This window comes from Coregonus clupeaformis, chromosome 13, assembly GCF_020615455.1.
Source record: "Coregonus clupeaformis isolate EN_2021a chromosome 13, ASM2061545v1, whole genome shotgun sequence".
Taxonomy (NCBI): Eukaryota; Metazoa; Chordata; class Actinopteri; order Salmoniformes; family Salmonidae; genus Coregonus; species Coregonus clupeaformis.
The window spans coordinates 6,540,378-6,568,060 of NC_059204.1; the positions used below are offsets into that span (position 1 = coordinate 6,540,378).

Sequence of the window (27,683 nt, forward strand, 5' to 3'; positions counted from 1 at the left end):
CCCCATCAGTGAAAGATAAGACTCTCAGGAACACGTATGAGTCTTCTGTTCCCCTCTACAATGCCCACAAGCCTCATTAGAACAGAATGGACAAGACCAGGCATTAAATAAGACCTGGGGGAAAAAGAACATCATCATCGATTATATTTCTTTCTACACAGAAGATCATACAGAATTATTGCCTGATGATCTTTTGAACTCCCAATACCTTTCTGATGCATTTCAGTCACTTCAAACCATACTTCCTTCAGATTGAAATACTGTCAAAAGTACTGTCAGACTGATTTGTAATCCACGGTCATAGACCCAATTAAAAAAGTTAAAATGGCCATGGATTACATCACTTTTTTTTACATGGTGGGGTCGCAAACATTTTTTAAAATCGAAATGGGGGACAACATCTTTTTCTCTTTCCATCTCTCCTTCTTACTGGATCTCTTGGTCCTCCTCTCTCCTCACTCCCTTGTTGGTGGTGCTATATCTCAGTCTCTCTCTCTCCCTCTCCCTCTCCCTCTCTCTCTCTCTCTCTCTCTCTCTCTCTCTGTCTCTGTCTCTGTCTCTGTCTCTCTCTCTCTCTCTCTCTCTCTCTCTCTCTCTCTCTCTCTCTCTCTCTCTCTCTCTCTCTCTCTCTCTCTCTCTCTCTCTCTCTCTCTCTCTCTCTCTCTCCCTCTCCCTCTCTCTCTCTCCCCCTCTCCCTCTCCCTCTCTCTCTCTCTCTCTCTCTCTCTCTCTCTCTCTCTCTCTCTCTCTCTCTCTCTCTCTCTCTCTCTCTCTCTCTCTCTCTCTCTCTCTCTCTCTCTCTCTCTCTCTCTCTCTCTCTCTCTCTCTCTCTCTCTCTCTCTCTCGCTCTCCCTCACTCCTCTCTCTCTCTCTCTCTCTATCCCCACTTGTCTCTCTCTATCTCTTCTCTCAGTTCAATTAGGATAGCTGTCTCACACCTATCTCTCGCCCTTCACGCACACGCATGCACACGCACGCACGCACACACACACACACACACACACACAAAGAGAGAGAAACCCATCACAATAACTCTAACATGTCAATCACAGACACCAAGACTCTGCACAAACAGACAGTCCTAGCTTCTACCAAAAGCCTCAAGAGCTCATGGGCTACTGAATTCTACTGCAAAAAAATTGAATTAGTTGGATAAACATAGATAAACTTGGATACTACCATCTACAGGAAAACCTTCACTCCAAATCAAAATTCCAAACCTTGATTTTGGACAAAAATTACCTGGAAGGACTCTTAAGGCATCATCATGCTTCAGTTCGGCTGTATGCTCAAATGAGTGTTCTCGCATGAGTGTTCTCGCATGAGTGTTCTCGCATGAGTGTTCTCGGAGACCAATTTGCTCCTCCTTTATTTTTTCGTGACAAAGTCCGTTATTTTGTATCTTGGTTTTGGGACCACCAGTAAAGTTCCTTGTTTCACCATCTCTGCCTACTGTCTATCCTGCACCGCACCTGGATCACACCTCACACCAACCCTTACAGGTCTCATGAGGACCGCCACAGGAATGGAAGACCCAGAGTTACCTCTGCTGCAGAGGATTAGTTCATTAGAGCTACCAGCCTCAGAAATTGCAGCCCAAATAAATGCTTCACAGAGTTCAAGTAACAGACACATCTCAACATCAACTGTTCAGAAGAGACTTTGTGAATCAAGCCTTCATGGTCGAATTGCTGCAAAGAAACCACTACTAAAGGACACCAATAAGAAGAAGAGACTTGCTTTGGGCCAAGAAAACAAAAGCGATTGACATTTGACCGGTGGAAATGTGTCCTTTGCTCTGGAGTTGAAATTTGAGATTTTTGGTTCCAAACGCCATGTCTTTGTGAGACGCGGTGTGGGTGAACGGATGATCTCGACATGTGTATTTCCCACCGTAAAGCATGGAGGAGGAGGTGTTTTGGTGTGGGGGTGCTTTGCAGCAGAGCAGTGTGCATGGTGAGGAGAGGAGGGGGGACATTAGGAGTGTCTGGAGAGCAGTGTGCATGGTGAGGAGAGGAGGAGAGGAGGGGGGACATTAGGAGTATCAGTGAGTCAGATGTTTACATACACTAAGTTGATTGTGCCTTTAAACAGCTTGGAAAATTCCAGAAAATTATGTCATGGCTTTAGAAGCTTCTGATAGGCTAATTGACATCATTGAGTCCATTGGAGGTGTACCTGTGGATGTATTTCAAGGCCTACCTTCAAACTCAGTGCATCTTTGCTTGACATCATGGGAAAATCAAAAGAAATCAGCCAAGACCTCAGAAAAAGAATTGTAGACCTCCACAAGTCTGGTTCATCCTTGGAAGCAATTTCCAAACGCCTGAAGGTACCACGTTCATCTGTACAAACAATAGTACGCAAGTATAAACACCATGGGGTCACGCAGCCGTCATACCGCTCAGGAAGGAGACGCGTTCTGTCTCCTAGAGATGAACGTACTTTGGTACGAAAAGTGCAAATCAATCCCAGAACAACAGCAAAGGACCTTCTGAAGATGCTGGAGGAAACCGATACGAAAGTATCTATATCCACAGTAAAACGAGTCCTATATCGACATAACCTGAAAGGCTGCTCAGCAAGGAAGAAGCCACTGCTCCAAAACCGCCATAAAAAAGCCAGACTACGGTTTGCAACTGCACATGGGGACAAAGATCGTACTTTTTGAAGAAATGTCCTCTGGTCTGATTAAACAAAAACAGAACTGTTTGGCTATAATGACCATTGTTATGTTTGGAGGAAAAAGGGTGTACTGCAAACCGAAGAACACCATCCCAACCATGAAGCACGGGGGTGGCAGCATCATGCTGTGGGGGTACTTTGCTGCAGGATGGACTGGTGCACTTCACAAAATAGATGGCATCATGAGGAAGGAAAATGATGTGGATATATTGAAGCAACATCTCAAGACATCAGTCAGGAAGTTAAAGCTTGGTCGTAAATGGGTCTTCCAAATGGACAATGACCCCAAGCATACTTCCAAAGTTGTGGCAAAATGGCTTAAGGACAACAAAGACAAGGTATTGGAGTGGCCATCACAAAGCCCTGACCTCAATCCTATAGAAAATGTGTGTGCAGAACTGAAAAAGCGTGTGCGAGCAAGGAGGCCTACAAACCTGACTCAGTTACACAAGCTCTTTCAGGAGGAATGGGCCAAAATTCACCCAACTTATTGTGGGAAGCTTGTGGAAGGCTACCCAAAACGTTTGACCCAAGTTCAACAATTTAAAGCCAATGCTACCAAATACTAATTGAGTGTATGTAAACTTCTGACCCATTGGGAATGTGATGAAAGAAATAAAAGCTGAAATAAATAATTCTCTCTACTATTATTCTGACATTTCACATTCTTAAAATAAAAGTGGTGATCCTAACTGACCTAAAACAGGTAATTACTAGGCATAAATGTCAGGAATTGTGAAAAACTGAGTTTAAATGTTTTTGGCTAAGGTGTATGTAAACCTCCGACTTCAACTGTATACAGTGGGGGAAAAAAGTATTTAGTCAGCCACCAATTGTGCTTAAAAAGATGAGAGAGGCCTGTAATTCAACTCTGACAGACAAATTGAGAAGAAAAAATCCAGAAAATCACATTGTAGGATTTTTTATGAATTTATTTGCAAATTATGGTGGAAAATAAGTATTTGGTCACCTACAAATAAGCAAGAGGCTCCTCTGTCCTCCACTCGTTACCTGTATTAATGGCACCTGTTTGAACTTGTTATCAGTATAAAAGACACCTGTCCACAACCTCAAACAGTCACACTCCAAACTCCACTATGGCCAAGACCAAAGAGCTGTCAAAGGACACCAGAAACAACATTGTAGACCTGCACCAGGCTGGGAAGACTGAATCTGCAATAGGTAAGCAGCTTGGTTTGAAGAAATCAACTGTGGGAGCAATTATTAGGAAATGGAAGACATACAAGACCACTGATAATCTCCCTCGATCTGGGGCTCCACGCAAGATCTCACCCCGTGGGGTCAAAATGATCACAAGAACGGTGAGCAAAAATCCCAGAACCACACGGGGGGACCTAGTGAATGACCTGCAGAGAGCTGGGACCAAAGTAACAAAGCCTACCATCAGTAACACACTACGCCGCCAGGGACTCAAATCCTGCAGTGCAAGACGTGTCCCTCTGCTTAAGCCAGTACATGTCCAGGCCCGTCTGAAGTATGCTAGAGTGCATTTGGATGATCCAGAAGAGGATTGGGAGAATGTCATATGGTCAGATGAAACCAAAATAGAACTTTTTGGTAAAAACTCAACTCGTCGTGTTTGGAGGACAAAGAATGCTGAGTTGCATCCAAAGAACACCATACCTACTGTGAAGCATGGGGGTGGAAACATCATGCTTTGGGGCTGTTTTTCTGCAAAGGGACCAGGACGACTGATCCGTGTAAAGGAAAGAATGAATGGGGCCATGTATCGTGAGATTTTGAGTGAAAACCTCCTTCCATCAGCAAGGGCATTGAAGATGAAACGTGGCTGGGTCTTTCAGCATGACAATGATCCCAAACACACCGCCCGGGCAACGAAGGAGTGGCTTCGTAAGAAGCATTTCAAGGTCCTGGAGTGGCCTATATATTGAGAAATATATACAAAATAGACAAAAAAACAAGAAACTGGCTATTTACACAAGGACACAGAAGAAAAAAAAACACGACGTGTTTTTTTTTTCTGTGTCCTTGTAAATAGCCAATTTCTTGTTTTTTTGTCTATGATCAGACCCACCATGATCAGACCCATCATGATCAGACCCATCATGATCAGACCCACCATGATCAGACCCATCATGATCATACCCACCATGATCATAACCTCTATAGCTAGCCAGCAAGTTAGCAATCAACGGGATTGCAAACCAAAAATATATTTTTTCTAAATATTAGCTAGCATTTATGTGGCCAGCAAACACGTTCCACACACGCTAGGAACATATTTCCTCCAACATTATAATGAAAAGGTGCCTCCCGTTTCCAAAACACATTTTTTCTGGAGACTGATGACGTCGCCCACTGTATGTGCTTTCGGTAGCCTGCGTCCAGAATGAGGAGAAATCTGCACACAATGCATCCCTGACTGCCTTCTGAAGTGGTCAGACAGATCTGAACACAATCAGACCACAAAGCGTCCTTTCTTTTCAAAGCCGATCTTCATATTCTGTTAGCAGGAAGTCTTGTGTAAGTGTCAAGTGTAGACACGACCTGAGAGATGTATCAGCGTCGCAGTCAGCGTTGCCACTGCCGGGGAGCTCAGTCACCATCACGCCCACCCCTGAGCTCCCCGCCACGGCAACCTGGGCTACATTAACGTCATCAGTATGGGCGACGGAATCTTGCAATTCGGATGTTTAGGGTTGGAGTCTGGACCCCCCCCCCCCCACCGCCCCAACAGGGGATCCCTCAGTGCAACGCTTGCTCCGCTCCCTGTATGTGCATGCCTGCTGCTTATTTCCAATCTCCCCACACTCAAAACACTTCACACCATGTAGGCTTTCCCCTCATACTTCACTTGACACGAAATATCTATAATTTTTGTCGGTGAGTTTAAAAACATGAAAATCTGCCTTCTACAAGAGGTAACATGTTTCATTACATCCAAATAATAACTCTCTCATTGGGCTGGTGAATGTCCCGTAATGTTGCCAACTACTTGAATTATTTTTTCATTGGCAAGATTAGCAAATTTAGGCATGACATGCCAGCAACAAACGGCGACACTACACATCCAAGTATAACTGACCAAATTATGAAAGACAAGCGTTGTAATTTTGAATTCCGTAAAGTGAGTGGGGAAGAGGTGAAAAAAATTATTGTTGTTTATCAACAACGACAAGCTTGGATGGAAAATGACTGAGGATAATAGCGGACGATATTGCCACTCCTATTTGCCATATCGTCAATCTAAGCCTACTAGAAAGTGTGTAACCTCAGGCCTGGAGGGAAAAAAAAACTCATTCCGCTATGCAAGAATAGTAAAGCCCCCTTTACTGGCTCAAATAGCCGACCATTCAGCCTGTTACCAACCTTTACTTGTGTTTGACCAGATACAATGCTAATTTACTGTAAACAAATTGATAACCGACTTTCAGCACGCTTATAGGGAAGGACATTCAACAAGCACGGCACTTACACAAATTACTGATGATTGGCTGAGAGAAATTGATGATACAAATATTGTGGGAGCTGTTTTGTTAGACTTCAGTGTGGCTTTTGACATTATCGATCATCTGCTGCTGGAAAAACGTATGTGTTATGGCTTTACACCCCCTGCTATATTGTGGATAAAGAGTTACCTGTCTAACAGAACACAGATGGTGTTCTTTAATGAAAGCCTCACCAACACAATCCAGGTAGAATCAGGAATTCCCCAGGGCTGCTGTCTAGGCCCCTTACTTTTTCAATCTTTACTAATGACATGCCACTGGCCTTGAGTAAAGCCAGTGTGTCTATGTATGTGGATGACTCAACACTATACTCGTCAGCTACCACAGCGAGTGAAATCACTGCAACACTTAAAGAGCTGCAGTTAGTTTCAGAATGGGTGGCAAGGAATAAGTTAGTCCTAAATATTTCAAAAACTAAAAGCACTGTATTTGGGATAAATCATTCACTAAACCCTAAACCTCAACTCAATCTTCTAATGAATAATGTGGAAATTGAGCAAGTTGAGGTGACTAAACTGCTTGGAGTAACCCTGGATTGTAAACTGCCATGGTCAAAACATATTGATACAACAGTAGCTAAGATAAAGCGCTGCTCTACATTCTTAACAGCACTATCAACAAGGCAGGTCCTACAGGCCCTAGTTTTATCTCACCTGGACTACTGTTCAGTCGTGTGGTCAGGTGCCACAAAGAGAACAGGGCAGCACAGCTGGCCCTTAAATGTACAAGTAGAGCTAACATTAATAATATGCATGTCAATCTCTCCTGGCTCAAAGTGGAGGAGATATTGACTTCATCACTACTTGTTTTTCTAAGAAGTGTGGACATGCCGAATGCACCGAGCTGTTTGTTTAAACTACTAGCACACAGCTCGGAGACCCATGCATACCCCACAAGACATGCCACCAGAGGTCTCTTCACAATCCCCAAGTTCAGAACGGACTATGGGAGTCGCATAGCACTACATTGAGCCATGACTACATGTAACTCTATTCCACATCAGGTAACTGACGCAAGCAGTAGAATCAGATTTTAAAAACCCTTATGGAACAGCGGGGACTGTGAAGAGACACACACAGGTACAGACACGCATACACACACGTACATTGTAATATTGTTGGATGGTGGTATTATACATTTTGTATATTAGATATGTAGTTGTGTAATTATATGATGTACTGTTTTATATTTTGTTTTATGTGTGATGTAAGTGCCTTAATGTGTTTGGACCCCAGGAAGAGTAGCTGCTGCCTTGGCAGGAACTAATGGGGATCCATTATAAACCCCAGGAAGAGCAGCTGCTGCCTTGGCAGGAACTAATGGGGATCCATAATAAACCCCAGGAAGAGCAGCTGCTGCCTTGGCAGGAACTAATGGGGATCCATTATAAACCCCAGGAAGAGTAGCTGCTGCCTTGGCAGGAACTAATGGGGATCCATAAATAACCCCAGGAAGAGTAACTGCCGCCTTGGCAGGAACTAATTTTGTCTAGTTCTCTCACTAACACTTTCTATTGTCCCATTTCCCTCTTTCCCCTCCTCCCCCTTCACCTCTATCCTCCCCCTTCACCTCTATCTTCCCCCTTCATCTCTATCCCTGTCCCTCTCCTCCCCCTTCACCTCTGTCCCTGTCCCTCTCCTCCCCCTTCATCTCTATCCCTGTCCCTCTCCTCCCCTTCACCTCTATCCCTGTCCCTCTCCTCCCCCTTCACCTCTATCCCTCCCCTCTCCTCCCCCTTCATCTCTATCCCTCTCCCTCCTCCCTTTCTCTATCCCTGTCCCTCTCCTCCCCTTCACCTCTATCCCTGTCCCTCTCCTCCCCCTTCACCTCTATCCCTCCCCCTCTCCTCCCCTTCACCTCTATCCCTGTCCCTCTCCTCCCCCCCTTCACCTCTATCCCTGTCCCTCTCCTCCCTTCACCTCTATCCCTCCCCCTCTCCTCCCCCTTCACCTCTATCCCTCCCCTCTCCTCCCCCTTCACCTCTATCCCTCCCCTCCTCCCCCCTTCACCTCTATCCCTGTCCCTCTCCTCCCCCTTCACCTCTATCCCTCCCCCCTCTCCTCCCCCTTCACCTCTATCCCTGTCCCTCTCCTCCCCTTTCACCTCTATCCCTGTCCCTCTCCTCCCCTTTCACCTCTATCCTGTCCCTCTCCTCCCCCTTCACCTCTATCCCTCCCCTCTCCTCCTTCACCTCTATCCCTCCCTCTCCTCCCCCTTCACCTCTATCCCTGTCCCTCTCCTCCCCCTTCACCTCTATCCTCTCCCTCTCCTCCCCTTCACCTCTATCCTCCCCCTCTCCTCCCTTCACCTCTATCCCTCCCCCTCTCCTCCCCCTTCACCTCTATCCCTCCCCTCTCCTCCCCTTTCACCTCTATCCTGTCCCCTCTCCTCCCTTTCACCTCTATCCCTGTCCCTCTCCTCCCCCTTCACCTCTATCCCCCCTCTCCTCCCCCTTCACCTCTATCCCTGTCCCTCTCCTCCCCCTTCACCTCTATCCCTCCTCTCTCCCCTTCCACCTCTATCCCTCCCCTCTCACTCCCTTCCCCTCTATCCCTCCCCTCTCCTCCCCCTTCACCTCTATCCTCCCTCCCCCTTCACCTCCCCTTCACCTCTATCCCTCCCCCTCTCCTCCCCCTTCACCTCTATCCCTGTCCCTCTCCTCCCCCTTCACCTCTATCCCTCCCCCTCCCTCCCTTCACCTCTATCCCTGTCCCCTCTCCTCCCCCTTCTCTATCCTCCCCCCTCTCCTCCCCCTTCACCTCTATCCCCCTCTCCCTCTCCTCCCCCTTCACCTCTGTCCCTCTCCCTCTCCTCCCCTTCACCTCTATCCCTGTCCCTCTCCTCCCCCCTTCACCTCTATCCCTCCCCTCTCCTCCCCCTTCACCTCTATCCCTCTCCCCTCTCCTCCCCCCTTCACCTCTATCCCTCCCCTCTCCTCCCCTTCTCCTCTATCTGTCCCTCTCCTCCCCCTTCACCTCTATCCCTCCCCTCTCTCCCCCCTTCACCTCTATCCCTGTCCCTCTCCTCCCCCTTCCTCTATCCCTCCCCCTCTCCTCCCCCTTCACCTCTATCCCTTCCCCTCTCCTCCCCCTTCACCTCTATCCCTCCCCTCTCCTCCCCCTCCCTCTTCCTCCCCCTCTCCTCCCCCCTTCACCTCTATCCCTGTCCCTCTCCTCCCCCCTTCACCTCTATCCTCCCCTCTCCTCCCCCTTCACCTCTATCCCTGTCCCTCTCCTCCCCCCTTCACCTCTATCCCTCCCCTCTCCTCCCCTTCACCTCTATCCCTGTCCCTCTCCTCCCCCTTCACCTCTATCCCTCCCCCTCTCCTCCCCTTTCACCTCTATCCCTGTCCCTCTCCTCCCTTCACCTCTATCCTTTCCTCTCCTCCCCCCTTCACCTCTATCCCTGTCCCTCTCCTCCCCCTTCACCTCTATCCCTCCCCCTCTCCTCCCCCTTCACCTCTGTCCCTGTCCCTCTCCTCCCCCTTCACCTCTATCCCTGTCCCTCCCCTCCCCCTTCATCTCTATCCCTCTCCCTCTCCTCCCCCTTCACCTCTATCCCTCCCCCTCTCCTCCCCCTTCACCTCTATCCCTCCCCCTCTCCTCCCCCTTCACCTCTATCCCTCCCCCTCTCCTCCCCCTTCACCTCTATCCCTGTCCCTCTCCTCCCCCTTCACCTCTATCCCTGTCCCTCTCCTCCCCCTTCACCTCTATCCCTCCCCCTCTCCTCCCCCTTCACCTCTATCCCTCCCCCTCTCCTCCCCCTTTCTACCTCTATCCCTCCCCCTCTCCTCCCCCTTCACCTCTATCCCTGTCCCTCTCCCTCCTTTCACCTCTATCCCTGTCCCTCTCCTCCCCCCTTCACCTCTATCTCTCCCCCTCTCCTCCCCTTTCACCTCATCCTCTCCCTCTCCTCCCCCTTCACCTCTATCCCTGTCCCTCTCCTCCCCCTTCACCTCTATCCCTGTCCCTCTCCTCTTCCTTCACCTCTATCCCTGTCCCTCTCCTCCCCCTTCACCTCTGTCCCTGTCCCTCTCCTCCCCTTCACCTCTATCCCTGTCCCTCCCTCCCCCTTCATCTCTATCCCTCTCCTCTCCTCCCCCTTCACCTCTATCCCTGTCCCTCTCCTCCCCTTCATCTCTATCCCTGTCCCTCTCCTCCCCCTTCACCTCTATCCCTGTCCCTTCCTCCCCCTTCATCTCTATCCCTGTCCCTCTCCTCCCCCTTCACCTCTATCCCTCCCCTCTCCTCCCCCTTCACCTCTATCCCTGTCCCTCTCCTCCCCTTCACCTCTATCCCTCACCCTCTCCTCCCCCTTCACCTCTATCCCTCCCCCTCTCTCCTCCTTCACCTCTATCCCTTCCCTCTCCTCCCCACTTCACCTCTTCCCTCCCTCCTCTCCTCCCCCCTTCACCTCTATCCCTGTCCCTCTCCTCCCCTTCACCTCTATCCTGTCCCTCTCCCTCCCCCTTCACCTCTATCCTGTCCCTCCCTCCCCCTTCATCTCTATCCTCTCTCTCCTCCCCCTTCCCTCCTATCCCTCCCCCTCTCCTCCCCTTCACCTCTACTCCCTCCCCTCTCCTCCCCCTTCACTCTATCCCTCCCCCTCTCCTCCCCCACCTCTATCCCTGTCCCTCTCCTCCCCCTTCACCTCTATCCTGTCCCTCTCCTCCCCCTTCACCTCTATCCCTCCCCCTCTCCTCCCCCTTCACCTCTATCCTGTCCCCTCTCCTCCCCCTTCACCTCTATCCCTGCCCTCTCCTCTCCTTCACCTCTATCCTTCCCTCTCCTCTTCCTTCACCTTGTCCCTGTCCCTCTCCTCCCCCCTTCACCTCTATCCCTGTCCCTCTCCTCCCCTTCACCTCTGTCCTCCTCCTCTCCTCCCCCTTCACCCTCTATCCCCTGTCCCTCTCCTCCCCCTTCACCTCTATCCCTGTCCCTCCCCTCCCCCTTCATCTCTATCCCTCTCCTCTCCTCCCCCTTCACCTCCTATCCCTGTCCCTCTCCTCCCCTTCACCTCCTCCTCCTCTCCTCCCCTTCACCTCTATCCCTCTCCTCCCTCTCCTCCCCTTCACCTCTATCCCTGTCCCTCTCTCCCCTTCACTCTATCCCTGTCCCTCTCCTCCCCCTTCACCTCTATCCCTGTCCCTCTCCTCCCCTTTCCTCTATCCCTCCCTCTCCTCCCCTTCACCTCTATCCCTGTCCCTCTCCTCCCCCTTCACCTCTATCCCTGTCCCTCTCCTCCCCCTTTCACCTCTATCCCTGTCCCTCTCTCCCCCTTCACCTCTATCCCTGTCCCTCTCCTCCCCCTTCACCTCTGTCCCTGTCCCTCTCCTCCCCTTCACCTCTATCCCTGTCCCTCTCCTCCCCCCTTCACCTCTATCCTGTCCCTCTCCTCCCCTTCACCTCTATCCCTGTCCCTCTCCTCCTCCTTCACCTCTATCCCTGTCCCTCTCCCCCCCTTCACCTCTATCCCTGTCCCTCTCTCTCCCCTTCACCTCTATCCCTGTCCCTCTCCTCCCCCTTCATCTCTATCCCTCTCCTCTCCTCCCCCTTCATCTCTATCCCTGTCCCTCTCCTCTCCTCCCCCTTCATCTCTATCCCTGTCCCTCTCCTCCCCCTTCACCTCTATCCCTGTCCCTCTCTCCTCCCCTTCATCTCTATCCCTGTCCTCTCCTCCCCCTTCACCTCTATCCCTGTCCCCCTCTCCTCCCCTTCACCTCTATCCCTGTCCCTCTCCTCCCCCTTCACCTCTATCCCTCTCCCTCTCCTCCCCCTTCACCTCTATCCCTGCCCTCTCCTCCCCCTTCACCTCTATCCCTGTCCCTCCCCTCCCCCCTTCACCTCTATCCCTGTCCCTCTCCTCCCCCTTCACCTCTATCCCTGTCCCTCTCCTCCCCCTTCACCTCTATCCTTCCCTCTTCACTCTATCCCTTCCTCCCCCCCTTCACCTCTATCCCTCTCTCCTCCCTCCTTCACCTCTATCCCTGTCCCTCTCCTCCCCCTTCACCTCTATCCCTGTCCCTCTCCCCCCCTTCACCTCTATCCCTGTCCCTCTCCTCCCCTTCACCTCTATCCCTGTCCCTCTCCTCCCCCTTCACCTCTATCCCTGTCCCTCCCTCCTTCACCTCTGTCCCTTCCCTCTCTCCTTCCTCCTCCTCCCTCTCCTCCCCTTCACCTCTATCCTCCCTCTCCTCCCTTCACCTCTATCCCTGTCCCTCTCCTCCCCTTCACCTCTATCCTGTCCCTCTCCCTCCCTTCACTCTATCCCTGTCCCTCCTCTCCTCCTTTCACCCTCTATCCTGCCCCCTCTCCTCCCCCCTTCACCTCTATCCCTGTCCCTCTCCCTCCCCCCTTCACCTCTATCCCTGTCCCTCTCTCCTCCCTCTTCCTCTCCTTTCCCTCTCCTCCCTTCACCTCTATCCCTGTCCCTCTCCTCCCCCTTCACCTCTGTCCCTGTCCCTCTCCTCCCCTTCACCTCTATCCCTGTCCCTCTCCTCCCCTTCATCTCTATCCCTCTCTTCTCCTCCCCCTTCACCTCTATCCCTGTCCCTCTCCCCCCCTTTCATCTCTATCCCTCTCCTCTCCTCCCCCTTCACCTCTATCCCTGTCCCTCTCCCCCCCTTCATCTCTATCCCTCTCCTCTCCTCCCCCTTCATCTCTATCCCTGTCCCTCTCCTCCTCCTTCACCTCTATCCCTGTCCCTCTCCTCCCCCTTCACCTCTATCCCTGTCCCTCTCCTCCCCCTTCACCTCTATCCCTGTCCCTCTCCTCCCCCTTCACCTCTATCCCTGTCCCTCTCCTCCCCCTTCACCTCTATCCCTGTCCCTCTCCTCCCCCCCTTCACCTCTATCCTCCCCTTCCCCCTTCACCTCTATCCCTGTCCCTCTCCTCCCCCTTCACCTCTATCCCTGTCCCTCTCCTCCCCCTTCACCTCTATCCCTGTCCCTCTCCTCCCCCTTCACCTCTATCCCTGTCCCTCTCCTCCCCCTTCACCTCTATCCCTGTCCCCCTCCTCCCCCTTCACCTCTATCCCTCCCTCTCCTCCCCCTTCACCTCTATCCCATCCCTCTCCCCTTCATCTCTATCCTGTCCTCTCCTCCCCCTTCACCTCTATCCCTCTCCCCTCTCCTCCCCCTTCACCTCTATCCCTGTCCCTCTCCTCCCCCCTTCACCTCTATCCTGTCCCTCTCCTCCCCCCTTCACCTCTATCCCTGTCCCTCTCCCCCTTCACCTCTATCCCTCTCCTCTCCTCCCCCTTCCTCTATCCCTGTCCCTCTCCTCCCCCTTCACCTCTATCCCTGTCCCTCTCCTCCCTCACCTCTATCCCTGTCCTTCCTCTCCCTTCATCTCTATCCCTGTCCCTCACCTCCCCCTTCACCTCTATCCTTCCCTCTCCTCCCCTTCACCTCTATCCCTTCCCTCTCCTCCCCTCTTATCCCCCTCTCCTCCCCTTCTCTCTATCCCTGTCCCTCAACTCCCCCTTCACCTCTATCCCTTCCCTCTCACTCCTCCCCCTTCACCTCTATCCCTTCCCTCTCCCCCCCTTCACCTCTATCCTCTCCCTCTCCTCTCCCCTTCACCTCTATCCCTGTCCCTCTCCCTCCCCCTTCACCTCTATCCTGTCCCTCTCCTCCCACTTCACCTCTATCCTGTCCCTCTCCCCCTTCACTCTCTATCCCTGTCCCTCTCCTCCCCCCCTTCACTCTATCCCTGTCCCTCTCCCCCTTCATCTCTATCCCTGTCCCTCTCCTCCCCCCTTCACCTCTATCCCTGTCCCTCTCCTCCCCTTCACCTCTATCCCTGTCCTCTCTTCTCCCTTCATCTCTATCCTGTCCCTCTCCCTCCCCCCTTCATCTCTATCCTGTCCCTCTCCCCCTTCACCTCTATCCCTGTCCCTCTCCTCCCCCTTCACCTCTATCCTGTCCCTCTCCCCCCCTTCACCTCTATCCCTGTCCTCTCCTCCCTTCACTCTCTATCCCTGTCCCTCTCCTCCCCCTTCACCTCTATCCCTGTCTCTCTCTCCCCCCTCTTCACCTCTATCCCTTCCCTCTCCTCCCTTCACCTCTATCCCTGTCCTCTCCTCCCCCTTCACCTCTATCCCTGTCCCCTCTCCTCCCCTTCACCTCTATCCCTGTCCCTCTCCTCCCCCTCCTCTCTCCTCCCCCTTCACCTCTATCCTTCCCTCTCCTCCTTCCTCTATCTTCATCCTCCCCCTCTCCTCTCCCCTTCACCTCTATCCCTTCCCTCCTCCTCCCCCCTTCACCTCTATCCCTGTCCCTCTCCTCCCCTTCACTCTATCCCTGTCCCTCTCCTCCCTTCACCTCTATCCTGTCCCTTCTCCCCCCTTCACCTCTCCTCCTCCTCTATCCCTTCCTCTCCTCCCTTCCCTATCCCTTCCCTCTCCTCCCCTTCCTCTCTATCCCTCTCTCTCTCCTTCATTCTATCCCTTCCCTCTCCCTCCTCCCTTCATCTCTATCCCCTCTCCCTCCTCCTCTCCCCCTTCATGCCTCTATCCTTCCCTCTCCTCCCCCTATCTCTATCCCTCTCCCCTCTCCCTTCATCTCTATCCCTGTCCCTCTCCCCCCTTCACCTCTATCCCTGTCCCTCTCCTCCCCCTTCATCTCTATCCCTGTCCTCTCCTCCCCCTTCATCTCTATCCCTGCCCTCTCCTCCTCCCCTTCATCTCTATCCCTGTCCCTCTCCTCCCCCCTTCACCTCTATCCCTGCCCCTCTCCTCCCCTTCATCTCTATCCCTTCCCTCTCTCTCCCCCCTTCATCTCTATCCCTCTCCCTCTCCTCCCCCTTCATCTCTATCCCTGTCCCTCTCCTCCCCCCTTCACCTCTATCCCTGTCCCTCTCCTCCCCCTTCACCTCTATCCCTGTCCCTCCTCCCCCTTCCCCTCTCTCCTCCCCTTCACCTCTATCCTGTCCCTCTCCTTCCCCTTCACCTCTATCCCTCTCCTCTCCTCCCCTTCATCTCTATCCCTCTCCCTCTCCTCCCCCTTCACTCTATCCCTGTCCCTCTCCTCCCCCCTTCACCTCTATCCCTGTCCCTTCCTCCCCCTTCACCTCTATCCCTGTCCCTCTCCTCCCCTTCACCTCTATCCCCTCCCCTCTCCTCCCCCTTCACCTCTATCCCTGTCCCTCTCCTCCCTTCACCTCTATCCCTCCCCTCTCCTCCCCCTTCACCTCTATCCCTCCCCCTCTCCCCCCCTTCACCTCTATCCCTGTCCCTCTCCTCCCCCCTTCACCTCTATCCCTCTCCCTCTCCTCCCCCTTCACCTCTATCCCTGTCCCTCTCCTCCCCCTTCACCTCTATCCCTGTCCCTCTCCTCCCCCTTCACCTCTATCCCTGTCCCTCTCCTCCCCCTTCACCTCTATCCCTGTCCTCTCCTCCCCTTCTCTATCCCTCCCCCTCTCCTCCCCCTTCACCTCTATCCTGTCCCTCTCCTCCCCCTTACCTCTATCCCTGTCCCTCTCCTCCCCCTTCACCTCTATCCCTGTCCCTCTCCTCCCCCTTCACTCTATCCTGTCCCTCTCCTCCCCTTCACCTCTATCCCTGTCCCTCTCCTCCCCTTCACCTATATCCCTGTCCCTCTCCTCCTTCACCTATATCCTGTCCCTCTCCTCCTTCACCTCTATCCCTGTCCCTCTCCTCCCCCTTCACCTCTATCCCTGTCCCTCTCCTCCCCTTCACCTCTATCCCTGTCCCTCTCCTCCCCTTCACCTCTATCCTGTCCCCTCTCCTCCCCTTCACCTCTATCCCTGTCCCTCTCCTCCCCCTTCACCTCTATCCCTGTCCCTCTCCTCCCTTTCACCTCTATCCCTGTCCCTCTCCTCTCCCTTCACCTCTATCCCTGTCCCTCTCCTCCCCCTTCACCTCTATCCCTGTCCCTCTCCTCCCCCTTCACCTCTATCCCTGTCCCTCTCCTCCCCCTTCACCTCTATCCCTGTCCCTCTCCTCCCCTTCACCTCTATCCCTGTCCCTCTCCTCCCCCCTTCATCTCTATCCCTGTCCCTCTCCTCCCCTTCACCTCTATCCCTGTCCCTCTCCTCCCCCTTCATCTCTATCCTGTCCCTCTCCTCCCCCTTCACCTCTATCCCTCCCTCTCCTCCCCCCTTTCACCTCTATCCCTGTCCCTCTCCTCCCCCTTCACCTCTATCCCTGTCCCTCTCCTCCCCCTTCACCTCTATCCTGTCCCTCTCCTCCCCCTTCACCTCTATCCTGTCCCCTCTCCTCTCTTCCCTCTATCCCTGTCCCCCTCTCCTCCCCCTTCACCTCTATCCCTGTCCCTCTCCTCCTCCTTCACCTCTATCCCTGTCCCTCTCCTCCCCTTCACCTCTATCCCTGTCCCTCTCCTCCCCCTTCACCTCTATCCCTGTCCCTCTCCTCCCCTTCACCTCTATCCCTGTCCCTCTCCTCCCCCTTCACCTCTATCCCTGTCCCTCTCCTCCCCCTTCACCTCTATCCCTGTCCCTCTCCTCTTCCTTCACCTCTATCCCTGTCCCTCTCCTCCCCCTTCACCTCTATCCCTGTCCCTCTCCTCTTCCTTCACCTCTATCCCTGTCCCTCTCCTCCCCTTCATCTCTATCCCTTCCCTCTCCTCCCCCTTCTCTATCCCTCCCTCTCCTCCCCCTTCACTCTATCCCTGTCCCTCTCCTCCCCCTTCACCTCTATCCCTGTCCCTCTCCTCCCCCTTCACCTCTATCCCTGTCCCTCTCCCCCTTCCTTCACTCTATCCCTCCCTCTCCCTCCCCTTCACCTCTATCCCTGTCCCTCTCCCTCCCCTTCACCTCTATCCCTGTCCCTCTCCTCCCCCTTCACCTCTATCCCTGTCCCCCTCTCCTCCCCTTCACCTCTATCCCTGTCCCTCTCCTCCCCCCTTCATCTCTATCCCTGTCCCTCTCCTCCCCCTTCACCTCTATCCCTTCCCTCTCCTCCCCTTCACCTCTATCCCTGTCCCTCTCCTCCCCCTTCACCTCTATCCCTGTCCCTCTCCTCCCCCTTCACCTCTATCCCTGTCCCTCTCCTCCCCCCTTCACCTCTATCCCTGTCCCTTCCTCCCCTTCACCTCTATCCCTCTCCCCCTCTCCTCCCCTTCATCTCTATCCCTGTCCCTCTCCTCTCCTCCCCCTTCACCTCTATCCCTGTCCCTCTCCTCTCCTCCCCCTTCACCTCTATCCCTCCCCCTCTCCTCCCCTTCACCTCTATCCCTGTCCCTCTCCTCCCCCTTCATCTCTATCCCTGTCCCTCTCCTCCCCTTCACCTCTATCCCTCCCCCTCTCCTCCCCCTTCACCTCTATCCCTGTCCCTCTCCTCCCCCTTCACCTCTATCCCTGTCCCTCTCCTCCCCCTTCACCTCTATCCCTGTCCCTCTCCTCCCCCTTCACCTCTATCCCTGTCCCTTCCTCCCCCTTCACCTATATCCCTGTCCCTCTCCTCCCCCTTCACCTCTATCCCTCCCCCTCTCCTCCCCCTTCACCTATATCCCTGTCCCTCTCCTCCCCCTTCACCTCTATCCCTGTCCCTCTCCCCCCCTTCACCTCTATCCCTCCCCCTCTCCTCCCCCTTCACCTCTATCCCTCCCCCTCTCCTCCCCCTTCACCTCTATCCCTGTCCCTCTCCTCCCCCTTCACCTCTATCCCTCCCCTTCACCTCTATCCCTGTCCCTACCTCCCCCTTCACCTCTATCCCTCCCCTCTCCTCCCCCTTCATCTCTATCCCTGTCCCTCTCCTCCCCCTTCACCTCTATCCCTGTCCCTCTCCTCCCCCTTCACCTCTGTCCCTCCCCTCTCCTCCCCCTTCATCTCTATCCCTGTCCCTCTCCTCCCCCTTCACCTCTATCCCTGTCCCTCTCCTCCCCCTTCACCTCTATCCCTGTCCCTTCCTCCCCCTTCACCTCTATCCCTCCCCCTCTCCTCCCCTTCACCTCTATCCCTCCCCCTCTCCTCCCCCTTCACCTCTATCCCTGTCCCTCTCCTCCCCCTTCACCTCTATCCCTCCCCCTCTCCTCCCCCTTCACCTCTATCCCTGTCCCTCTCCTCCCCCTTCATCTATATCCTCCCCCTTCACCTCTATCCCTGTCCCTCTCCTCCCCCTTCATCTATATCCTCCCCCTTCACCTCTATCCCTGTCCCTTCCTCCCCCTTCACCTCTATCCCTGTCCCTTCCTCCCCCCTTCACCTCTATCCCTCCCCTCTCCTCCCCCTTCACCTCTATCCCTCCCCTCTCCTCCCCCTTCACCTCTATCCCTGTCCCCCTCCTCCCCCTTCACCTCTATCCCTGTCCCTCTCCTCCCCCCTTCACCTCTATCCCTGTCCCTCTCCTCCCCCCTTCACCTCTACCCCTCCCCTCTCCTCCCCCTTCACCTCTATCCCTGTCCCTCTCCTCCCCCTTCACCTCTATCCCTGTCCCTTCCTCCCCCCTTCACCTATATCCCTGTCCCTCTCCTCCCCTTCACCTCTATCCCTCCCCCTCTCCTCCCCCCTTCACTATATCCCTGTCCCTCTCCTCCCCCTTCACCTCTATCCCTCCCCCTCTCCTCCCCCCTTCACCTCTATCCCTGTCCCTCTCCTCCCCCTTCACCTCTATCCCTGTCCCTCTCCTCCTTCCTTCACCTCTAACCCTGTCCCTCTCCTCCCCCTTCACCTCTATCCCTGTCCCTCTCCTCCCCCTTCACCTCTATCCCTGTCCCTCTCCTCCCCCCTTCACCTCTATCCCTGTCCCTCTCCTCCCCCTTCACCTCTATCCCTGTCCCTCCTCCTCCCCCTTCACCTCTATCCCTGTCCCTCTCCTCCCCCTTCACCTCTATCCCTGTCCCTCTCCTCTTCCTTCACCTCTATCCCTCCCCCTCTCCTCCCCCTTCATCTCTATCCCTGTCACACATCAGGGGTCTTCTGATTGGCGCAGATCAGACATGGAGCCTTCTGAAGACTTCCTGTGGTGTCGGCCAATCAGAGCCAGTGCTGACGGCCATCATCACTCATCATTATGCCTGATTGCCTGATGCAGGAAGAGGTTGAGGATCGATAACCCATTTGAGCCAATCAACAGGCTCCCCAGGGTGTAATGGTTTTAAAGGTAGTGGGGGTAAACTATCAAGGCTGACACTGGAGACTGTAGAATGGATGTTAAAGCCTGGTTGTCCACCATATTATGGACTGGATGTTAAGGCCTGGTTGTCCACCATATTGAAGACTGGATGCTAAAGCCTGGTTGTCCACCATATTGTAGACAGGATGCTAAAGCCTGGTTGTCCACCATATTGAAGACTGGATGCTAAAGCCTGGTTGTCCACCATATTGTAGACAGGATGCTAAAGCCTGGTTGTCCACCATATTGAAGACTGGATGCTAAAGCCTGGTTGTCCACCATATTGAAGACTGGATGCTAAAGCCTGGTTGTCCACCATATTGTAGACAGGATGCTAAAGCCTGGTTGTCCACCATATTGTAGACAGGATGCTAAAGCCTGGTTGTCCACCTTATTGAAGACTGGATGCTAAAGCCTGGTTGTCCACCATATTGTAGACAGGATGCTAAAGCCTGGTTGTCCACCATATTGTAGACAGGATGCTAAAGCCTGGTTGTCCACCATATTGTAGACAGGATGATAAAGCCTGGTTGTCCACCATATTGTAGACAGGATGCTAAAGCCTGGTTGTCCACCACATTGTAGACAGGATGCTAAAGCCTGGTTGTCCACCATATTGTAGACAGGATGCTAAAGCCTGGTTGTCCACCATATTGTAGACTGGATGCTAAAGCCTGGTTGTCCACCATATTGTAGACAGGATGCTAAAGCCTGGTTGTCCACCATATTGTAGACAGGATGCTAAAGCCTGGTTGTCCACCATATTGAAGACTGGATGCTAAAGCCTGGTTGTCCACCATATTGTAGACAGGATGCTAAAGCCTGGTTGTCCACCATATTGTAGACAGGATGCTAAAGCCTGGTTATCCACCATATTGCAGACTGGATGTTAAAGCCTGGTTGTCCACCATATTGTAGACAGGATGCTAAAGCCTGGTTGTCCACCATATTGTAGACAGGATGCTAAAGCCTGGTTGTCCACCATATTGTAGACAGGATGCTAAAGCCTGGTTGTCCACCATATTGTAGACAGGATGCTAAAGCCTGGTTGTCCACCATATTGTAGACAGGATGCTAAAGCCTGGTTGTCCACCATATTGTAGACAGGATGCTAAAGCCTGGTTGTCCACCATATTGTAGACAGGATGCTAAAGCCTGGTTGTCCACCATATTGAAGACAGGATGCTAAAGCCTGGTTGTCCACCATATTGTAGACAGGATGCTAAAGCCTGGTTGTCCACCATATTGTAGACAGGATGCTAAAGCCTGGTTGTCCACCATATTGTAGACAGGATGCTAAAGCCTGGTTGTCCACCATATTGTAGACAGGATGCTAAAGCCTGGTTGTCCACCATATTGAAGACTGGATGCTAAAGCCTGGTTGTCCACCATATTGTAGACAGGATACTAAAGCCTGGTTGTCCACCATATTGTAGACAGGATGCTAAAGCCTGGTTATCCACCATATTGCAGACTGGATGTTAAAGCCTGGTTGTCCACCATATTGTAGACAGGATGCTAAAGCCTGGTTGTCCACCATATTGTAGACAGGATGCTAAAGCCTGGTTGTCCACCATATTGTAGACAGGATGCTAAAGCCTGGTTGTCCACCATATTGTAGACAGGATGCTAAAGCCTGGTTGTCCACCATATTGTAGACAGGATGCTAAAGCCTGGTTGTCCACCATATTGTAGACAGGATGCTAAAGCCTGGTTGTCCACCATATTGTAGACAGGATGCTAAAGCCTGGTTGTCCACCATATTGAAGACAGGATGCTAAAGCCTGGTTGTCCACCATATTGTAGACAGGATGCTAAAGCCTGGTTGTCCACCATATTGTAGACAGGATGCTAAAGCCTGGTTGTCCACCATATTGTAGACTCACTACTGCACGGCTTCAGGTGTGTTATTGAAGCTACTGTCACTGTGGAGGAGGTTCTGGTCGCCGTAGGAGAGAAGGTAGGCTGTGAAAATGTTGCTTATGCATCGTGGATGAATAAAGCGGTGGTGGGTTTTTGTTAAAGAAGAGTGTCTTGTCGATCGGATGGTTGAGCATAGCGTACTTCTTAAAGGCATGTTTATTCAAGTTACGCCGCTTTTTCCTCTGTCAACAAGGGTAACGATTTCGAATGTACCGCCGTTTATTCCCAATTAGTTATTGAAGCGCAAGTGATTGCGGTTTGGGAAGTTTGCAAGTTCAATTAAAAATTGTCCCGTGGAGTTGCAAACACCCGGGTCTGAAACAGGTAATGTCGTTTCGGCGACAGGTGTTTATGTTTTTGGACTCACCGGAGCAGACTTTGGAGTTATCGTTTAAAGTCAAGTATGACAACAGACTGTATATGGTTTATGCTAGTACAGGTAGTCAACAGTGTTTTGAGTGTGGGGATGTTGGCCATAAGCGACATGCTTGTCAAGCTGACAGTGGTAGAGCAGCCACAAGCACCTGTTGCTGAGGAACAAGTAGTTTGTGTTGAGGGGACTGAGTTGCAGCTTGACCCAGAGGGGATCATAGCGTCTGAGGAGCAGCAGAAAAATATTGTTGTAGGAGGTAAGGACGGATCTGGGGAGCCATTTCCCCAGACTGGGGAGGAGATGCCCAGTACGAGTGATGGGGTACAGGAGGGGGTTCAGGTGGAACTAGTCTCCCAGGTAGTGGAGGAGATGCCCGGTACGAGTAATGGGGTGCAAGTGGGGAGTCAGGGGTCTGTGGCCTCAGTTGAGGAGGATCAGGAGAAGGACATGGACATTTCTGATATCTCTGTTGATATGATAGCAGCTGGTGACGACTCAATTTACAATCTAGATGGGGTAAATGGGTTCCTGGACCAGATTTTTGGGAAATCTGTTAAAATTGGCAGATTTTTTTTTATGTTGATAAGTTTGTGAGGTCAGCTGTGGTGTTACAGATGACGGTGGGGTTAGGCCAGTTGAGTGAGAAGAAGCTTTTCCGCTTGAGGAAATGTGTTACTGTTGTCACGGCAACAAAAGGTAGTGGGAAAAATTAAAACAATGATGATTATCATGCCTCATTAGGGTGCTTTTTTCTCTTTGTCTGGTTTCTCTGTGGTTTCTTCTGTTTTTCCTTTCTCTTTTCTATATGGAGGTACTAAGGGTAGGTTCTCTCAATATCAATGGGGGAAGGGACAGGAATAAGAGGGCATGGGTATTAGAAGTAATGAAAAAGAAAAGGCTTAATGTAGTTTTTTCTACAGGAGATACATAGTGATGAGGCTAATGAGGTTGACTGGGGTATGTGGTGGGAGGGGCAAAATATACTCAGTCATGGTACTAATTTCAGTGCTGGGGTGGCAATTTTGTTTTCCTCAGGCTTAGGGGTGACTGTGGTATCTACAACGGAGATTGTCAAGGGTCGGGTTTTATTGGTCAAGGCGGATGTTATGTATTGTTTTATGTTTATGCTCCTAATGAGGGTACAGAGGGTATTGTTGTATTTGATCAAATAAAGGAAACCTGAAGACAGTGCGAGGGGTGTATGGTTTTAGGGGGGGACTGGAACTGTACAGTGGATTTTATTGTTGATCGCACCGCTGAAGAACCTCAGCAATTTGCGGTCAGCAATTTGTCTGTCTGGTCTACTAACTGAGTTTGAGCTTTCTGATGTGTGGAGAGTAAGAAATGCAAAAGTTAGGCAGTGCACATGGCTAAAAGTGAATGAAGGTCGTGTCAGCACAGCAAGGTTAGACAGGTTGTATGTATCTGAGCGCTACCCGTGGTAGGGTTGGAAGGTGTGACATCACTCCTGTGGGTTTCTCTGATCACCATATTGTGACTGTTGATATTCACTTGTCCTGTCCACGAAGGTCATCGCCTTATTGGTATTTTAATGTCAAGTTATTACATGATAAGCTATAAAAAAAACAAATAAAGAGAGTCGCACACTATGTATTAAACTCCCAGCCCAGTGATGCTGAAACCTTGGTGGTTTCTTACCCAATATGTGTGCAACTCTCTTCAATTGTTAGTCAGCACCTCTACACTAAATAACGTTCTCTGGTGCGCCAGCTCATGCTTTTTATAAGTTATTACATGCATGCCATGTTTTGTGAAAAGTTGTTGTCGTTTTGGGAAAAATGGAGGGTTATTAAATGGAATTTTGAGTCCTTGAGACGATGGTGGGAGGTTGGGAAGGCCCAAATACATGTGTTTTGTCAACAGTATACCGCTCTGTCTCGTATTGAAGTTAAAGAGACTATCAGGGCCCTTGAACAGGACATCAAATCTATTGAATTGAAGTTGCTCACTCAGAATGACCCCGGACTTGTCATGAACATACAGGGCAAGAGACTGAGGTAGTTTTTTACATGAAAGAGTGAAGGATGCCTTGATTAGGTCTCGCTTTGCTAACCTCAAGGATATGGATGCTCCTAGCATTTTTTATTATTTTTTTTACCTCGACAATGCAACGCAAACAGATGGGATTTTTATGAAGTGGTGTGTGAATCTTTTCATGAGGGTTCGCTTCCTGTATCCTGTCAACATGCTGTGCTTTCATTGTTACCAAAAAAGGGGGATTTGGCTCTTCTAAAAAACTGGCGACCTGTTGCATTGCTGTGTGCAGAATATACAATTGTATCTAAGTGTCTCTCAAACAGGATGAAAGCATATCTGGGGCTGTTGGTCCACAAGGATCAGTCTTACTGTGTACCTGATCGCTCTATTGTTGACAACTTGTTTCTAATAAAATATGTTTTAGACATTTGTAAACTGTCTGATGTGAATGTGGGTTTGCTTTCTTTGGATCCGGAGAAGGATTTTGACCGTGTGGACCACCAGTACTCAAAACAATGAAAGCCTTTGGGTTTGGGGATGTTTTTTTGTCTTGGATGAGTTTACTGTATGCTGGGGCCTCATGTATGGTGAAGGTGGGGGTTGGTTTGAGCTGCCCCATCCCCGTCCAAAGGGGTATTAGGCAGGAATGCCCAATTTCAGGACAGTTATATTTTCTGGCAATTGAACCAATGCTTTGCTTTTTAAGAGCGAGGCTTACTGGTTTCTCTGTGCCAGGGGTTATGAAGGGTCCCACGATAGCACTGTCTGCATATGCAGATGACGTGACAGTTTATATTACAGGGGGTGAGGATGTTAAGGTTCTCTCAAAAGCTTTAAAGGTGTATGAGGGGGGCCTCCTCAGCTAGAGTCAATTGGGGAAAGAGTGAAGCGCTGTGGGCAGGTCAGCTTCAGACAGGGTCCGCTCCACGGTTACCAGGGGGGATTCAGTGGGGCGGAGATTAATACTATTTTTTTTTTTTTCTAGGCTCCAATGTCTTTCAGCAAAAGAACTGGGAGGGTGTAATGGAGAAGGTGTGTGCCAGATTGTCTAGGTGGAAATGGGTGCTGCCCCAGCTGTCTTATAGGGGAACGGTGCTGGTAGCCAATAACCTAGCCGTCTCTACCCTGTGGCACAGACTAATGATTTTACAGCCAGTCTGACACAAGAGCTTCAGAGGACCCACTGCACGAGGGTGGGCAAGTCCTGGTGGACATTTCTTCCAGGATCATGGCTTTCCGGCTTCAAGCAGCCCAGAGACTGTTGTACAGTGACGGTTCTAGCTGGGTCGACGCAGCCGACACGTTGATGAGGAGAGCGGGCTGTTTGGGCTTAGACAAGCACCTTTTCCTCTTAAAGCTAGAGGGGGGTGATTTGTCTGGCCTGATGTGGATTTTTGAAGAGCCTCTTTATTTATAACACTGCCATCCAGTCCTGTGCTATGGGTTCAGCCAGCCTACGTTCATGCCTGTTAGGAGTGGGGTGTACCAAGCTGGGTCATCTGATGCGGAGCAGGAGCAGATCGTTGGAGGAGCTGGGAGAAAGAGCGGGGATCCGATCATCTCGCCTACTCAGGAAGGTCGTAGCTTCACTTGCTTTGGCAATGTTAACATACGTTTCCCATGCCAATAAAGCCCTTAAAATGAAATTGAATTTAAATTGAATTGAGAGAGAGAAGTTTACATTTTCACTCCAACTAGCAGAGAGCCGGTGGGCACAGGCTGGCAGAGGAGGTAATGAGTGTGTGTTTTGTCTTGAGAGCTTCAATAAGCTGGCAGTGAAAATGCCAACCGTAAGGTACCCAGAACACGCACACACATACGCACGCACATACACACTAAGAAAGGGGTAATTTAAATCACTGCCTGCCGTAGGGTTGTGTTTCAGTAATGTATCTTACACTGCAAAGAGGTGAAGCATATTCCAGTTCTCTCTCCAGCTCTTTCTCTCTCCTCTCCTGCTCTTCTCTTTCTCTCTCCCTCCATTCTCTCTACCCCATCTCTTCATCTCTACCCTCTCTCCATCTCTTCTCACTCTCCATCTCTACCCTCTCCCCCTCCCTACCCTCTCTCCACTCTTCTCACTCTCCATCTCTATCCTCTCTCCATCTCTTCTCACTCCCCCTCCCTACCCTCTCTCCATCTCTTGTCTCTCCCTCTCTACCCTCTCTTCTCTCTCTCCATCTCTACCCTCTCTTCTCTCTCTCCATCTCTAACCTCTCTTTTCTCTCTACCTCTCTTCACTCCCTCTCTACCCTCTCTCCCTTCCTTCTCTATTTCTCCCTCTCCCCCCTCTCTCCTTATTTTAAAGCCATATGCTGTACGGCCGCAGCTCTCTGTGTGGCCTTTGAAGTGTGCTAGATTATAAAAACAAATGTTTGGACAACTGACAGTGCAGGGAAAGGAGGCACACACACACAAACACATGGAATGCAGGGATAAATACACACACACACACACACACACACACACACACGAGGCGAAGCCACAGCAGGGCCAAGCCGGGCAGAGGCCCTGCCAGATTCAACACTGGCCCACCCAATCAGAATGGCTTAAAATATATTTTAAAAATAAAATAAATGAATTTGATTTCTTTAGTGCATTCATCTTAAGATAGCTAGGTGGAACAACCACATATCACAGGCATAGTAAGTTCACTTCTCGTCAATAAAGACGCTTGAAATGTATAGTGATAGAAAGTGACTTTAGCATGACGGATACAGAGGAAGAGAACGTTTAGTTTTCCTCCATTGTCACTCAGCTGCCCGCAACCCTGTTCTGTAAGCTCGCAATGAGTCACTCAGCCACGGAGCAGGAAGGGAGGGCCGAGCCGGCCGGGAGGAAAGGGGACAGTGCGAGTCATAGGATGCGGAAAGGGGGGAGAGTAGGGTCGAAGAGACCGAATCAGGAGACAGGAGGGAGAAGGATTTAGCAGAAGGGAGAGATGATAGGATAGAAGAGGAGAGAATAGTGGGAGAGAGAGAGTGAAGATTGCGACGGTGCATGACCATCTGGGTAGGGGCTGAGTGGTTAGGGTTGAAGGAAAGGGAGACAGAAAAGGAAACAAAGTAGTGATCAGAGACCTGGAGGGGGGTTGCAGTGAGATTAGTAGGAGAACAGCCTCTAGTAAAGATGACGTCAAGCGTATTGCCTGCCTTGTGAGTTGGAGGGGATTGGGAAGGGATGAGGTCAAAAGAGGCAGGGAGAAGAAAGAGAGAGTTGTGCCACGACTAGATTCTCTTGGTCTATGAGAGACAACGTAGTCCGATGAAGAGAACACAGCTGGTGCAGCAGTGTTTTCTGGGGTGATGCATGTCCCCCGTCAGGGCCAAAAAGTCAAGGGACTGAAGGGCAGCGTAGGCTTAAATTAACTCAGTGTTCTTGACCGCCGATCGGCAGTTCCAAACGCTGCCAGAGACCCGGAATTTCACATGGGTTGTTGCCGCAGTGTACACTAAATTAGAAGGGTTGCAGCCAAGGGTTGGGGAGCGTCTGTAAACCCTACAGGGAGAGGTGCACACAGGTATAGAAAACACACACATAGCTGCCAAAGCTACAAAAGAGCAAAATTAGATAATCTGTAAATAACTAGGTAAGATACTCAAGTGAGAGAGTGGTGTGGAGCCTTCCTCGAAGAACTCTGCAGAACAACTCGGCATAACCGTGTTTGTTTCGGCGACGGTCTTAGTTTTGCCGACGAGACCGCCACTGACACGACCGCCGCTTACAGCTGCCACTGAGAAAACTGAAGTACTAACACTAATTGGTGATTTGAGTCAATTGGAGGTGTACCTGTGGATGTATTTCAAGGACTACCTTCAAAATCAGTGCCTCTTTGCTTGACATCATGGGAAAATCAAAAGAAATCAGCCAAGACCTCAGAAAACAAATTGTAGACCTACAAAAGTCTGGTTCATCCTTGGGAGCAATTTCCAAACGCCTGAAGGTACCACGTTCATCTGTACAAACAATAGTACGCAAGTATAAACACCATGGGACCACGCAGCCGTCATACCGCTCAGGAAGGAGACGCGTTCTGTCTCCTAGAGTTGAACGTACTTTGGTGCGAAAAGTGCAAATCAATCCCAGAACAACAGCAAAGGACCTTCTGAAGATGCTGGA

The 27,683-nt window shown here is 51.4% G+C and overlaps 1 protein-coding gene across 1 annotated transcript in view; it reads right to left on the reverse strand.

Annotated features, from left to right (window-relative positions):
• LOC121579097 (reticulon-4 receptor-like 1) overlaps window positions 1–27,683 on the reverse strand; it is a 173,789-nt gene that overhangs the window by 22,931 nt on the left and 123,175 nt on the right. The window lies entirely within an intron of this gene.